We start from the raw sequence: 16,572 nt of genomic DNA on the forward strand, positions 1-16,572 counted from the left end.
TACGTATTTAAGTTTTCCTCCCTTAGCTTATGACAAAAATGATGGGCAGCACAACAAGCAGCCCAGGTGCAATGCAGGCCAAGAATGTTCTAAGTCAACTCATGATGCTGTCCTGTCACATTAAGAGGTTTGGTCTAGGAGACCCAAGTGGACCTGTCCTTCCTGTCTGCAGCTGTGTTGGCCATAAGAGCTGTCCTTGGCAAGTGGAAGTGTCAGCACCATGAAGAAGCATGCTCAGTCCATCCTGTAGCACCTTCCAAAAATGGACACAGCTTTGTGGCTTCAGAGACCAGAGAGGGTGAACAGTGGTGTGGTTCTGATGCTGCCTCCTTTAGTACCTGAGGACTGTCCCTCCACCTCAGCTCCCTACCCAGACATGTCCCTGGCTGTTGCAGTGGGAGGATCATTTACCCAGGCAAATGGCACCAAGTGGCCTGGTGCCTGTTTTATTAAGCAACCCCTCTTTTGAGCAATTTCAGTCCCACTGGCTGCTACTGATCACCTCATTAACATGCTCAGCTCTTACAGGATCTCAAAAAATAACAAACAACCACTCATGGAAGACATGAAATCAACCCATGAGAGTCTGAAATTAGAGAATGTAGCTGGAAAGCAATTTAAAGTACAGACAAATTGGTATTAAGGACCAAGAAAGCAAGTGTATTTTACAAAGACTTTTTTTTTACTTCAAATTGTATTTATTCTTGTTCCAATCCAGTTCAATTAAGATATAGGTTACCATTTTAGTGTCTCTGCACATTTTCTAGTCTACATTTCACAAGTCATACAGAAACTTTAGGAACACCAGAAAACTACAGAAATTAAAATTCGCTGAAGATTCTTTTTTTTTTTTACCACAAAGCAAAAGAGAAAACGTCAAAAAAAAGAGGCCTTATGATACCTACTTTTTTCCTGTAACACATACTGAAAAGCCTAGGCTTCTCTGCAGAGAAATGTTTAAGAAGCAAAAAGCTCACAATAACTATTTTCTCCTCAAGTATCTTTCTAGTCAAAGAACTAAATTTACATTTTTGCTGGAGCCTTAAGTTTCTACTTGGATGCCTGAATAGATTAATTTTGAGAAATAAAAACATCCAGAGCCAAAGAGAAGGAACAAACAGCAGTAAGAGATGGTACAGAACTTCAGATGCTAAAAGATCAAGAAATTAACAAAACCCAGAAAGAACCACAACTCTGATTTTTATTTATAACTGTTCCATTCGATCTTGTAGCCACTATGTTGAAGGTATATGGAAGATCTTTCAATATGAAAGCTGATAAAAATCAGAACTCAGATTAATTATATCCTATCCTGCTCACTCCATAAAGAGGAATCTCAAAAACTATACCAAACCACAGACAACTCAGAAAGGCTGAAGATAAATTCAAGTACTAAACAATCACTTCTCTAGTAAAAAAAAAAAACCAAAACAAAAATTCCATGCTGTATTTATAAAGCCAACTAACATAATCTAGCAGATACTTACATAATAGTATGTGACAGACTTCCTACTACAGAAATTTCACCTGTTATCTCTGCAAAGAGTCAAATTTCTTCTGACTTCCATTGTGCCTACATATGCTACTGAAGACATTATAACCTGGGGAACTGCTGCATGATGCTTCAAAAACCAACTCTTTTGCTGTTGCAAAAAGTAAGCAACCAACGTGGTGCCTTATTCTCTACACGTTATCCATTTAAAGGAAGCAACTTCAACCATACAGCATTAAAACTTAGGTTACCATATTATCTGTAGGGAACCTAAGACAAAGCACTAAAAGATTACAGCCATAAATAAGGCAACTGAAAACACCCTAATGTTTTCAATGCATAGATTATTAAGAAAAGCAGAAGTAACACTGAAAAAAAATATAAGCTATATACCAAGTAGAGTTTGCTTTATCATAATGTTACTACCTTGGAAAGAGGACAAAGAGAAAAAAAATGCATCATCTTTAGGACTTTAAAGACTCAATGAATTTCTATAGGGCCCTCACAACTGGCTTGCAATGACATAAAAAGTTTGAATAATGTTCTCCTATAGTTTTCTACACTGCTTTCACTGACACTATGAGGCCAGAAATAAGCCACATTAAAAAGGTACCTACGTTTATCTTTAATATAGTTACTCTGCATTAAAATTTTGCAGAAATGTGCCAATTCAAGATCCTTATTGTCTGCACAATCACAATAAGAAATGAGATGTTAATCTATTTAAATGTTTCAAAATATGCCAGACAGTTTGAGTCTTTAATTTCAAATTGAAAACAAGTTTAATTTTACAGAGTATTTCCAAGGAAACAGTATTTTGAACACGATAAACTCAGGTTTCAGATCAATGCAGTTCTGCATAGAGAGGCAAAACCAAAAATACATCACGCAGTCATTTTGCATAGTGCTCGAAACTGCTACTCCTGTAACATTTTGCTTGTGATTGCTTTACCAATGTTCCTAGAAGGCTCATTTACTGACATCCCTCCCACTTTGAGGTTTCATCATTTCACCCTGGGACACTTGTCCCCAAGGACTAGAGCCTTTTTGGGGCCCATACTGTCAGAAAAGAATAGTTACAAAGAAAATAATATAATGTAAATGTGGACTACAGTAAAGTTAGCATCTATACACTGTATTTATGTGAATGAACTTCAGAAGAAAGAAGTAAAAGATTTTTCAAGAAGATAAGACCAAGAAATCAAACATATTCTCTTAACACTCTTTTTAAATTACAATTTTCAATTTCTAGCATACACCATCAAAGAAAGAAAACTTTTGTCACAGCTCCAATATTTCTGACCAGGTAAACACAAACCTCAATCAATCTTATTAAACATTTAGTTAATGTTCATTTCTGCCAATATCTGGTCTCATACACTCAGGTAAAAAATTAATTACTGCTACAGTTTAAGAAAAGATACACTTGCTGATTCATGACCTGTTCTCTTCTTGCAGCTGCTACAATTCAAATGAAGACACTAATGAAGGAAGGATACTTCAGACCTTATCAGATTCTACCCTATACACAAGTACTCTGCAAGGCCTACTTATATGTAGAGACTGAGTGAAGTTTTGCATGTTGTTTTACTAAATGCCTGTTCTTTTAACAAATACCAGCTGAAGACATATTAAAACTATAAAAACAGGTCTTGGGACTGCATAAAATTTTCAGAATATATTAATAATGTACAAAACAAATACAAACCAATCAGCAACTGACAGTGTTATATATTTTGTTTATTGGCTAATGCTTCTGTTGAACAAGAAAATGGGTAGACTGGATGCTAAAGGAAAAGCCAACTTACTGCAACACAAACAACTTGTAATAAAAAAAGTATAGTTTGTGTTTGAAGAGCTACACATACATCCTCTAGGAGACAACAAAGCATTTATGACTCAAACACTCTAAAACAGTTCAGGCTCCGCCGCAGGCATAGGTGTCATGAACACTCAAACTTAATTCTCATGGTATTTTTGTTTTGGATAGTTTTTCCTTTTTTTACTTCACCACCTACTTCATCACATACACAACACATACTACACAAGATACTGCCAAAACAACAGATGACTGATTGTATACCCAGCGTTAAAAACCAGCCATAGTGTAACAAGTGTTTAAAGCCTTATTAACACTGCTTTACCAAAAATATACTGATTACTTGCATGAATTGCTGTACTAAAATTTTAGAGCACTATATTTAGCAGAACTTACACATGGTGCTATAAAGGCTGGCCATGAAGATCTGCATCAGCACCACCGCACCACAGACTAAACAACCCTGCTCACACAAGTGCAAGCTCAGTGCTATTTGCTAAAAGGATACAGCCTTTCTAAACTTAGTTTTCATCAATTCTTCTGGATGGCTAACCACTCCCAATCCTTGTTTTTATTCTTCTTTTAAAAAAAATCAGCAATGCTCCAGGCCAGGTTGGATGGAGTGTTGAACAACCTGATCTAGTGGAAGGTGTGCCTGCCCTTGGCAGTGGGGTTGGAACAGGATGATCTTTAAAGTCCCTTCCAACCCAAAGCATTCTGTGATTCTATGATTTTGCATTTTAAGCATACATCTTCCTCAACTGTTCTAAAAGCACTGAAGACTGTCTAGAAGTACATGCTATTACTACCATTTTTTGCTCATTCTTATTAATTGTATTTACAAATCAATGAGTAAGAATGGACAGAAATTCAAGACATGGAAGATAAAATTATTGTTCCCAGAAGTTCATTTTCTCTGGGAAAGAACATGTCTCTCCTGGTGAAAGATTTAAAAAGCCAAAAGGCTGTATTTAAACTAAAATTAATGGATATAAGCTACACCATGACCAAAAGTAGCATTCCCAGGCCCTTTGTTTCACATTTTGCTTTCTGCTCCTAGTTTCACCCTCTTTTGCTGTCATAACTACTCATGAAATGATACAAGCAGCCATACTGGGGGAAAATGAATGAGAACAATCTCACTCTGGAGGTCAGCTTTTGGAAAATAAGTTATCCAATCAGATTTACCATGAAGCTGATACAAACAGTCACGAACTGGGAAAAGGGACACCAACTCAATGAGTGTTCAGAGACTGCTTCTTCTCCTGGCCAAAATTTTTTATTTATTTTTAAGTTAACTGGACATTTCAACAGAGATGCAGACATAACTTACTGTTAGTTAATAGTCCCCTTCCTACCATGCTTTCTAATCATCACCTTGGTACTGTTCCCCATACACCCATTACCCTTCTACTGTTACTCACATAACCATCCACAATGTTCCACATGAGCCAAACAAAGCAAAGCCAAAGAGAGTATAAAAGGAGAGAATATATATAAATAGAAGCCCTTAGGCTACAAAAGACAACATGAAACTAAGAAAGAAAAAATAAAGAACAACAGGAAATATTTACAAAGCAATACGACAGTTGGTTAGAACTTTCAGCAAGAATTCAAAAATATCTAGAGTAATTATTTCATGTATCTGTACTGTAGCAGCACATCAGGACTCCTTGTGTCAAACACTCTACAAATACCAAGACGGATTTTGTTAGAATGATATTTCAACCTTACTACTTCTACTGAACTTAATTCTCACTTCCCTTTTTCTCATCCAGTACCATCAGTTACTGACCCTATTACACCACATGGAGGTATCAAAAAGCAACTTTGCTGCTCATCTGCTCTGCAAGACCAATTCCCATATCCAGTTCTTCCTTCCTAGTAAAGCTGGTTTTTTCACACTTTCTTCAGTGTGTTCATAATGTTCTCAAAGTTGGTCATGAACTTCTGCAAAATTAACATATTACACACCTTCAAATTTCTACTCAAGCCAGTTACTCACCTAGATACATTAAAGAATTTAATGACCTAGGTCATTAGAGTGACAAAACCAACTCTGTGCTCAAACACAGCCACAAGAAGACATGCTACATCCACACCCTAAACAAAAAAGAGCTGTGCTTCTTCAAAGAAGAATCATTTTTGCCCTGCTACTTTCAGATATGCAAGATTAGATTCCAGAAGCAGCACCTTCAAGTACTACAGTAGTATGAAAAATAGATCTCCTACAGCAGGTTTTTAGTAAAGGGTTTTTGATTATTTCAGGCAAGTCATGCTAAGTAGAGCACACAAGCAAGAAGGCTCTTAGATATACTCCTATAATACGGTACATGGACTAAATACTTTCAACGGAGTTTATTAAAAAATTAAATAGAAGTAGTAAAGACTACTACCAAAGGGAATCCAAACAAACAGCACAAAATTATCCACTGACATTTATGCAAGCTGCAAGCTGTACTTCAGCTTACAGATAGGTATCTCAGTTGTCTCAGATAGTCTAGGATTTACTTTAAACAGTATGGTAAAATACAGCTCTGCTGCTGCCACAGCTAGGCTAACACCTTGAGAACACTTGATTTTGCAAGTAAGGCATTTTAGCTAATTGACCCAATTAGTTACATGCTGGTCTTCTACAGATATGGTCCTCCTGAACTCTGTTCCCATTACTAGATAACAAAAAGAAAAAAAAAATGGCAAAAATGTACCTGGAGCAAGCCAGGTGAAACACAGCAGGCAGTGAAAAAGAACTAATAAATCCAAACTGACAGAAACTGGTTTCTATAGTCCTATTTCTCTGCATTAAATTCCCCAGTTTACTTATTATGGAAAAATTTATTAGTTTGAATGCAAGGTAACACTGAACTGTAAGAGATTCATCCTGCATCTCACCAAAGACCACCTAGACCTGAGAACAGGGTCTAGAGATACACATTTAACATCCAGTGAGGTGCCACATGTTGACTCCTGGTCTTTATCAGCCAAGCAGCATTTGGCTTTAGCTGTGTGTACAGTATTTCCCAGCTACCATACTATCCGACACAATGAAAAAAATTCACATCTCAGCTCATTATGCAGCTAATGTTTCATAAAGTGACACTAAATGAAGTTCACAAGGCTGAAGCAAGGATGAGCCAGTATTAACTGAAAAAAGTACCCCTCCATTTTTTATGCAATCTCAGCAGGCAACTTTGCAAGTCATAGCTATGTACATCTCACAAGTAACCACTTAAATACAAAAAAACTTGAAAAACTTTACTCAGTGATGTCTTCCCACTTTTGCAGGGTTGCCTTACTGAATTTGAAATTATTAAAATCCAACACAAAGGATCTACAGTGAAGTGTTAGAGAAGCTATGTAAAATGACACACCCACATATGTGGACACTTTTTGAAATCCATCACTTCAAAAAAGCTACCTTCCAAACTAAGGAGGCAGAAAACTATTTCAAGAAGAGACACACCACTAGCAAGTCACAATAAGAACTTCTCCTTAACCCACAGCAAGCAGCAGGATAATTTTTTAAAAAATGTTCCTAAAATTAAAAATACCCCAAAAACCAAAAAACCAAGAAACCTCCCCCCCCACACCCCAAAATACAGGTGTTCCTAAAATCGGTAGCAGAATGCAACTTGAAAAGCTAATTTCTACCACCTCAATTTAAAAATAATTAGGTCTTCACAGTGTAACAAAAGTAACTATGGCTGTAAGCTTTTCACAGCAAAGAACTCTCCCAGGGATAACTTTTGAGAACAGAAATAACAACAAACTCATAAATGCCCCTACAAAGCTGCAGCACTACTGAAAGGATATTCTTTCAAAATATCACTACGCAATACTATAAGGAAAACAAAGAAGTTTGAATACTGTTTCTGACTTAACAGAGGGCTTACAGGACTCTGGGAAAATGAAAGAAACAAACTGCAGCAAGACAAAGAAAAGACAAAGGCACTGAATTTCATCCATGGTTCTTCTCTCAAGATTTACTGTCACACCAGGGCATAAGCACCTGTAATATGCTTGTACAGTACCTAGAACAGGGACAGCCAGTCCTGACTACAACCTTGAAGCAGAACCAGAGAATGTACTACAGCACATTAGAAAGCAGTCCTACAGTGCATCAGAATTAACACACATCCTCTACCAAAAGCAGTGAAAGATGAAAAGGAACTAAAGTGCTTCAGCAAAGATTTCATTAGCACTTCAAGACTTTCCCAGGTGAGATTCTATCTGCCTCAGCAGACTTAAAAGCATGTATCACTTGTGCTTCAACAGATTCATAATTCAGATGGATTATGGGAAGCAGCAGCTTCTTACTCATCAATTCTTGTTCTTTCCATAGGGTGATAAATTCCCAGGCACTTATTCAGAATATTCCCTTTATTCTTATTACTGTTCATCAACAAGTAGCCTTAAGAATAACTTTCTGTTTCAAAATTGATATGACATCCATGAAAAGATCACACTGAGGAAATAAGTTGGTCTGCTACACACCCTAAAAATTACATCAAAGTGTGTAAATCCATATAGCCCAAACCCAGCACCTTTAGAGGTAAGAGCAGGGTCAATCTGGTCATTCAAACCCTAACTTTTCTTGTCAAGAAGAAATGAGATGATGTTTTGATATTTATTGTACACTGATTTGTGGACAATAAATACCACAATCAGTTCTCTTAAAAGAATCAAATATAAGAGTGCAATTTCTCAACAATAAGGAATCAAGCTATATAAAGTAGTAAAATAGGAAAATAATTTTTGATACTGAAAACATCTGTTGACTGAAAGATGATATAAGGCAGTATTTCAAGAAACAATTAATTCATAATGCACTCTGCTTACCCATCTCTTCCCTTACTGACAATTTTAACTTCGAAATAATATATGCCACAGGCTGCAGGTATAGGATGTGTAGCTCGAACAGAAGCAGCATCTTTTGGAGTTTTTCCATGACCTGAAAAACAAGAGCATTCAAAACACACAAAAAATGTACTTTAGTTAATTGCAGAAGGTGACTCAAAGCTATGCAGGCCAACTACTCAAACCAAAAGACTTATGCAATGAGCAAACAACATACAATATTCTTATCAACCTGATTTTTATGCTGGAGTATTTTGTTTCAAATACTGTAAGCACCTGTATTGCAACCAAGGATGCTAAAAGAAGTCCTGGATATAGTAATCCAAATAGGTCCTCCTCCAATTATTTAAAGGGAAACCAGGAAAAAGTTTCACCATTCTAAGTAACATGATTGACAAAAGGCCACCTGTGTTTGAAAGAACTGTATGATTTCTCAAATGCACGGGGCTTACTCATTTTTATAAACTGAAACACAAAGTAAGAGAGTTTCATCTAATGCTTAGTACTTCTCAATCTACAAGTTACTGAAGGCACTTCAATTCTAACACCCTTCAGAATAAACATCAGTCATTATACAGAACATGCTACTCACAATCAATTTCCACATTCCAATTTTGTTCCAGGACAGCATTAAGCCTTACAGTCTGCAACTGAGCTCATGCAGCTCCTACTCCTTTTTCTTATTAGGCTCACTCTACATTAGCTCTGCCACAATAATGGCCAATTTCAGCTCTTGTCTACTCCCAGGATTTTCAACCCAAACCCAAGAGCCACTTGCATTCTACTAACTCCAACCTTCTGAAGGTGTCATTCTCCTCACAGCCCTTTCCAAAAGCAACCTGGAAGCAGGCTTTTGACCAGATGACTTGTTCTAGCAACAACCTGCTCAAGCAAGCACAGTGTCTCCCAAGTACACCCAAAACTCCTCAACTTTTGTGTGACAGTCATGCATGGGGCCAGTGGACATAGTTTAAAAAAATTTAACAAACAAGATGGAAAGCATATTGGATCATGGCAAGAAGCAAGGCAATTCAGTAAGATGGAAACCAAGAACAGACTGTCACTGCCATAAGAATAACTCATGCAGATCCCATGCCTACTCTTGAAGTGGATCTGTAGCATGATGAAAGGAGCTGCCTGTTTTGAGTGTGCTGTACAAATCACTTGTGCTGCAGCACTCCAGCTGTCATTTCCAGTCCAGACAGGGAGGCATACTGCACCTGCATAGCAATTGATCTGCATATGCAAAAATCCCACAACCAAACACACTTCTTTCAGGGGCATTAACACTGGCATTACTGCTCAGGCTCAGATTAATCATGGTCTCAGGTGCAGCAAGTCAGGTCACACAGCAAAGAAAAAACTGTAGGAGAATGACAGCCTAGGCAGGCAGAAAGATAAGGCCCAGCTGGCCCACAGTACAAAACCTCTAAGGGCAGAGGGTCAGGGATTGACCTGTACAGAACCTCTGAGCACAGTGCTCCCTTGTGCAAATGTTCATAGAACTGTCAGTGCTTATCAGCCTGCAGAGCCAGCACCCTCCAGCTCCCAACCAATGGCACGTGCTCAGCCAGGCAGAACTCTCACCAAGGCTGCACCAGCAACCAACACCTTTTTGGACACCACAAATTCTTCACCCATTGACATTAGGTTTAACCTGCCATGTTTTCTCTGATGTTAATGACTCACCCCAGTGTGCTACTACCTAAACACAAGTGGCCAACCACCTTACTTTTCTGAGTGCAAACCCACTGCTTGCTTCAGTGTTTTGTTAGTACTACTAAACATTTTGTGCAGAAATCTTTCGATCACCTCACACGTTTGACAATGTTAAGCTTGCTGCCTACGTTCTGCATGTTGATTTCTGCGTGCTGATGTGATATATCACATGAGGAAAAAACAGTAATTTACTCCTCCGTACACAATACGTTTTATTGTTCACTACTTTTAAGTTATTTCCTCGGGCTGTGACAACCAGTGTAACAACCAAGTACATAATCTTAGAGCTTCCATGAGTTTGCTTGGTTTTCAAATGCTGGCAGACCACCATTTAGCTATTACAGATTATCATGCCTAAGTACGTTGAAATCCTTCAGCTAAAAGGGCAGAACACTGAACTCCTAAGACATCCCTTAAGTTCAAAGAAGTCCGATTAAACAATGCACTGGAGGAAGGAAAAATGCTTTCTTCTAAAATGTCTTTATGTTTTAACTTTAAAATAGACTGCAAAGAAGTTCCCTTGGTTACTCTATGCACTTGACAATCTGTGTAGTTTCAGTCTGAGTCATTCTCCTTATTTGGGAAAGTCTTCCACATAGAAAAGACTAAAGCAGTAGGAACCAGCCAAATATTATTGAAAATGTAAATCTATTACCCAGCAGACTTAGCTTTGTGAAATCACAATCTAAGTGTTTGGCAACAATACCTATTTAAGGTATTCTTAAAACCTCTTCCTGAAACTCCCCTTCTCCCACCTCCTCCCCAATCCAGGCATTTATTTGCAAGGCCATACTAGGAACCAGATTGATTAGCTGATCGAGGTTTAAGAAACCTACCAGATTTTTTTAAGCAGCAGATCAGTTCCCTGATCCAGTTCACAACACAGCCACACACAGCTGTCACACTGCAAATAAGAGGTCAAAAGAGGGGCAGAAGTAACAGGATACCTTACCAGTATTGCCAAACACTTCATGTGGTGAAGCAACATGCTTGGGGAAGTCAGTGCCCAAAACTACTTTCATCCCATTAAAACACAAGACACCCTAAATTTAGAACTGCTGTCCTTCTAACATAATCTGCTATGAATCCCATTTTACTGCTTGAGCATACTGCTTTTATTTGTACTTACATAAAATTAGTATGTCTAGAAGGCTAAACATCATCCAGTTAACTACTTTCCAATATTCCAAGTATCTCCACACCGTCTAAACACGGTAGTTAAGTCTTTCAGTACCACCAGGCTACACTGAATTACATGTGGTCATGAGATCCTAGTTCATCAGCCTGCTTTAAGACAAGAAAGAGGCTCTTAACTGAACAGTTAGCTGAACTGCAAAATTTCTTAGCAGAGGATACTATAGATGTTAGTGTTTAAGAGAACACAGCTTCTAGAACTGCAGTTAACTGAGACACTGCCTTGAGTTCAGAATGTCCTCCAGCTTAAAATGGCTGGAAGCTGAGAGGGGAAACAGACATATACTGTTTATACCTGACATGTTTTTAGATTTTTTCTCAGGCACTTGCAACCACTGTCACCAATGAGGCTCTTGAGCTGAGAGGCCCATTAACTTGAGGTCTTCTACTGCTGCCACATTCTTTGGTAACCTGGATCCTCACTTCCTTGCTTGTGAATAAAAAAGAACTTTGACACCCAACTCTGAACTTTTGAACTGGAGGTTCCAAACACCTGAAGTAGATCACACAAACACTGCCCAATGTTTCCTCAAAACACACCCCTCCATCAGTCACAAGCTATAGGTTGAGTATTTAAAAGAACACTTTTGAAGTACGTAGTATTTAACAGTAGGGATTTTCATCATTAAAAAGAGAACTCTGCAAACAGATGCACTGGGAGCAGAGAAGGGTAAACAGGTCTACAAATCTTGAACTTTACACTATAAACCAGATCATAGGTAAGTTCAATTACTAGAACTGTTTTCACTTGGGCTTTTATTAGAAGCGTTTGACAACCATGAGCTGACCATGCTTTATACCACTTTTTAAGCACTCACACTAATGATTTTTAGTACGTAGTATCACTACTACTTAAGCAAAATTACAGTGAAATTAATCTAAATTTTAATTCTATCAAAAGCTAACTCGGATATAAACATGTTCGGAGAAGCCATCTCTGCTTTCAAAAAAGATAATTTTTGAAATTTTGAACCTAAATATAAGTTTATAAAGCATACACACCAAATAGCCCAGAAGAAATCTATAGGAGCACCTACCTAGACAAAAGCAAGCATGTTTATCCAGTTTAAATCCTTAAACGAAGTTTACATAAGCTGAACTGCACTTATTTCCAACAGGTGGTTCAATGACTTGCTCACACTGCCAAAAATAAAATAATCAAAGCCTAATCTTCTGTTGTATTCATTAGGCAAGTTTCACTGAGACAAGAATGGAACAGGCTGCCGAGGGAAGTGATTGAGTCACCACCCCTGGAAGTATTTACAAAACCTGTAGATGAGGCACTTAGGGACACGGTTTAGTCGAGGACTCAGCAGTACTGAGTTTGTGGTTGGACTTGGTGTTCCTAGAGCTCTTCTGCAAACTAAATGATTCTATAATTCTAAGAAAAAAAACAAATCAAAAGACACAAATTACTAATTTTACTTTAACTTCCCCAGTTTAAAAAAAAGCAAGACATCTCAGAGCTACAAGGCTGTCCAAAACAGGCAAACTGTACTGAATGTACCCTGAGTGTTCTCTGCCAGAAAAAGAGACACCACAGAACTATTGTAACACTGAGTGACAATACAGAACTATTAGTATAGAATCCTCTTCGTTTTCCAACAAGAAATGGAATGCATAGTTTGCACTGAAAAATAGTTTATTTTTGTTTTACACTACAGGCAGTTCAAAGGCAACTGCACTGTAAATAAATGTATGGCTAAGATCCCCTGGCCTGTGATACATTAGAAAAAGTTCATGCAATGGCAGTTTAGTCAAAATTGCATAACTTTCTTCAGCTTTTTTGGACAACTGTCGCAAGACTAATTTAAGTGAAGTTTCTATAGGAGTTTCCATTATTTCTGCACCAATTATTTTGTCTGCTTACCTAATTCTGTATATAGTTTCTTCCATGGTTACAAATCTGAGTCTGTTTTTATCTCCTTACACTACATAGTATAGATCACTACCTGCTGGAAACCTAACCTGCCTGTCTAGTGGATCTTTCATATCACATACACCATTTATGAATTCCCTGGTTTTCAACAGAACCCATGTCTTAATCCTGAGTATTTTAGAAATATCTTGGGATATTTCTAAAGATGTCTTGCCTTACTAGCTATGTAATTTTGTGCAGTAATGCATGATTTATGTGCAGCATGCACTTATGCTTTCTTTACCACTTACCTACAGCTCAGAGCTGTAAAAAATATAATTAAGTGAAATGACATCCATTTTTTCCTGATACAGTTTTTCATTGTCTCCCTTACAAAGAAACACCACAAACAACAGGTAGTAAGACAGTGTTAGCTTTCTATCAGCTTGCACAGCTAACTGGCAGCAACACGAGAATGTATGTCTGTCCATAGGAAAAACAAAAATACTCTAGATATAGTCTTTCATATATTTACAGTATCACTGATGCCATTGTCTATGTATTTCATATCAAGATTTTAACAAAGCTACCTAACCTGCTAAACAAAAACACCGCCCCATTTAAGTTTTCCTTTCCAAGTAACACTATGATTCTGAGAGATAGCACAAAAAACCACTGACTCTTAGGTTTTGTTTGCCTTAACAAAATTTGAAGAGCTTTTATTCTGATGCTAGACTATATTCCTTTTTTTAAAACCTCCACCACTAGATCAATGCCTGGTTTTGTGGCAGTTTCCATTTCTTAAGCACTTTGTAGGATGCTTGCAAAAATCTTCAGGTCCAGAAATGCAGTACACAAAACATCCCAGCTGCAATGGGTAGAAAGAGACATCCACTGCACTTCATGTTTCCATACAACTTGTCCACTGGTTAGCAGGAAAATAAAAGGAATCTTCAGAAATTACATTGAGAGGACCATAATTCATCTCACGAACCAATGAAACAAAAATATCACTGCTCACAATACATCAGCACATTAAAATTATGAAGGTATCTATATGAAAAATAACTTTTAAAGCTTTTGCGCTGATTGTTCCTCTCACAGAATTTTTCAGTTGCCCCAATACATCCAAGGTGAAGGCAAACACTGCTGTTAACACTTTCTGCCTCCTATCAGTCACAGAAGGAAATTACTCCAGAAAAACAGTTCTATAGCCAGAAATCTACAGAGGTAGAAGAGAAAATTTAAGTGTACCTATACTACAGTAATCGAAAACAGTAAGAATTGCTTTAGGTTACTGGCTTCTTTGGGCAGATCTTTTTCCTTGAGTATTTTGGTCAGGAATACAACAGTTCTTTACCCCTGCTCAACATATAATTCATATTTCCTCTCAACAAAAACATCCAATGTTCTTCCACTACTACTGAGGTAATTTCAGAAGCACTGAAAGTGTCAATATTACAAAAGAAGATACTGTGAGCACTTTCTTTTGAGATCTGATTTGTAAAACACTATTTCACAGTGCTAAGCACATTCCTACTTGCCATCTTCCCTTACTCTCCTCATTGAACCTCCTCTTTTATTGTATTCTTAGGGCTGAAGGATCCAGGAGGGAGAAAAGGCAGATGTTCAGCACGTTTTCCTCCTGGTTCTCAGGCAGAAATACTCTGATGCCATTCACTGCTTAGCCCAGTTAGCAACTCCAGGTGCCAGGCTAGTAACATAAACATGGAGTTGCCCTAACAGCCGCCTTCATTAAATTACCCAGAAGAAAAGATGGGCCACTTAAGAAGCCATTTACTCCCATCTGCACTTAGGAAAAAGAAAAGCATAGACACGTTATACTGGCACCTCTCCTTTTCAAAGTCCTTTGGGCTAACCTAGGAACTCTTCAACCTTCAGCACTTGTCATTATTTAAGAGCCAGAGTAAAGGTATTTAATTGTTATAACCTACTAACTGTGCTTCATGACTTCTGTAATTTCTTCGAGGTAATGATTTTCTATAATACTGTGGAAAGGAAGTAAGTGAGGAAAAACAGGGATAGCACAAGGAAAGCCTGAAAATATACTTCTGCAATAAAACTGAGAGATAAGAGAGGTTCAACCTCTAAATTCTAGCTTATGAGAAAAATAAGTTGGCCAAAGCAAAACAAACCAGCAGAAGGAGTTGATAGCCACTAAGCTGTGATCATCTTAGAAGAAAAAAACACCAAAACCAAACAACTCACTGCCACTAAGCACCAGAAAATACAAAATGTTTCTAAAAATACAAGGTCATAAAACACTGAACAAAAGCCAGGAAATTCAGAGTTGAGTATTAAATTACACATCCTTAAATCACTCGGTGCCTCCCAGAAACCTGCTCTATAGTCATCAAACTCCTTTATTATCTTTTTACGGTGCATTAAACTTAGAATTTTTAACAGAGTATTTTGTGTGTGTGTAATATTAAAACCTCTCTATTTAAAAAAAAAAGTCTCCCAGAGTACATTTAATCCTTTCATGGCAGTCAAATCCTGCCATGTGTTTGTGTTGCCGTTTTCCTCCTCCGATTAAACAGTAACATGTTTATCGAAATTTCCCTTGAATTTCTCCACTGCAAACTCTGAGAAAGGGTAACTGCACGGTTGTTTTTTTCCCCTCCCACTACGTTCATTTGACTACAGACTGACAAAGGATCCAGTTCTTCACAGCCAACTCAGAAGTGGCTTTGAATCCACAACACTTCTACTTTAGGACTTTGGGCCTAGAACACCAGATGTGTCTGTGTTTTTTCAGGTCAGAGTGTAGGCTCATGTTTCCAGGTTTTGTGACATTTCATAACAATCAACACAAGTTTTTCTTCTAATACCTCTCGCTGATGTTATTTTTTAATACAAAAGCATACTGTTTTTTACCTTTTACTTGAAAATCTGTAACTTTAACTGTGAAACGTCTAGGAGGAAAGTTTTAGACACCTTTATTAATGTAAATCCTCTGTCGTTCCTTCCCTCAATCACTCTGTGCAATAGTTAGGCAAGACTATTACCAGTGACTTTAAAGTCATTTTTTTCACAGCTTAAAAATAAACCGTGTTTTTCTCAGTGCTTTCCCCTCCCGTCATTTCCGTGTTCAATAGCTTAACGCTTGCTGCTCTTAACTCCATTTAACCCTTGCTCTTCTCGAGAGGAGAAAAAAAAAAAAAGCAGCCACTTCTTTTTCTCGCTCATTACCATAAACAGGACACGTCATGCCGAGCGTCCTTTATTCTCCTGCCTCCGACCCAAACGTTCCGGCGATACCTGAATCCACGGAGGAAGTCTCGGAGTTTACATAATGCCCACTCCAGAAGCATAAGGAGGCGGGGGCGGCCCCTTGTGTCCCCCAACCCCCCTTTCCCTGCACGGCGACAGAAAGGGGGAGGGGGAGGGGAAAGGAGAGAAAAATAAACCTGAAATAAGGGAAAACAAGCCCCTTATCTCCACGCTGCGGGGGGAAATTTAGGGGATCGGAAAACAGGGAAGAAGGAGGGAGAGGAGCGTGTGTTATTTCCTGTTATTGTTACTCCTGTGCCCACTGCCCGACGGAGGGGTCGGGCAGCCACCGGCCCCTGGGGGGGACAGGGGGGGTCGCGGGGGGGCCCGGGGGCCCCC

General features: G+C 38.3%; 1 protein-coding gene across 2 annotated transcripts in view; it reads right to left on the minus strand.

Moving 5' to 3' along the window:
• Nucleotides 1-8,258, minus strand: part of RANBP9 (RAN binding protein 9) — a 29,808-nt gene extending 21,550 nt beyond the window's left edge. For both annotated transcript variants that reach the window (XM_031057001.1, XM_031057000.1), the window contains exon 1: nt 8,151-8,258. The gene's annotated coding sequence lies outside the window, so the exon portion shown is untranslated. The remainder of the gene's footprint in view (nt 1-8,150) is intronic.
• Nucleotides 8,259-16,572: the final 8,314 nt, after the last annotated feature.

The sequence above is a fragment of the Geospiza fortis genome, unplaced genomic scaffold (assembly GCF_000277835.1).
Source record: "Geospiza fortis unplaced genomic scaffold, GeoFor_1.0 scaffold104, whole genome shotgun sequence".
In the NCBI taxonomy this organism is placed as follows: Eukaryota; Metazoa; Chordata; class Aves; order Passeriformes; family Thraupidae; genus Geospiza; species Geospiza fortis.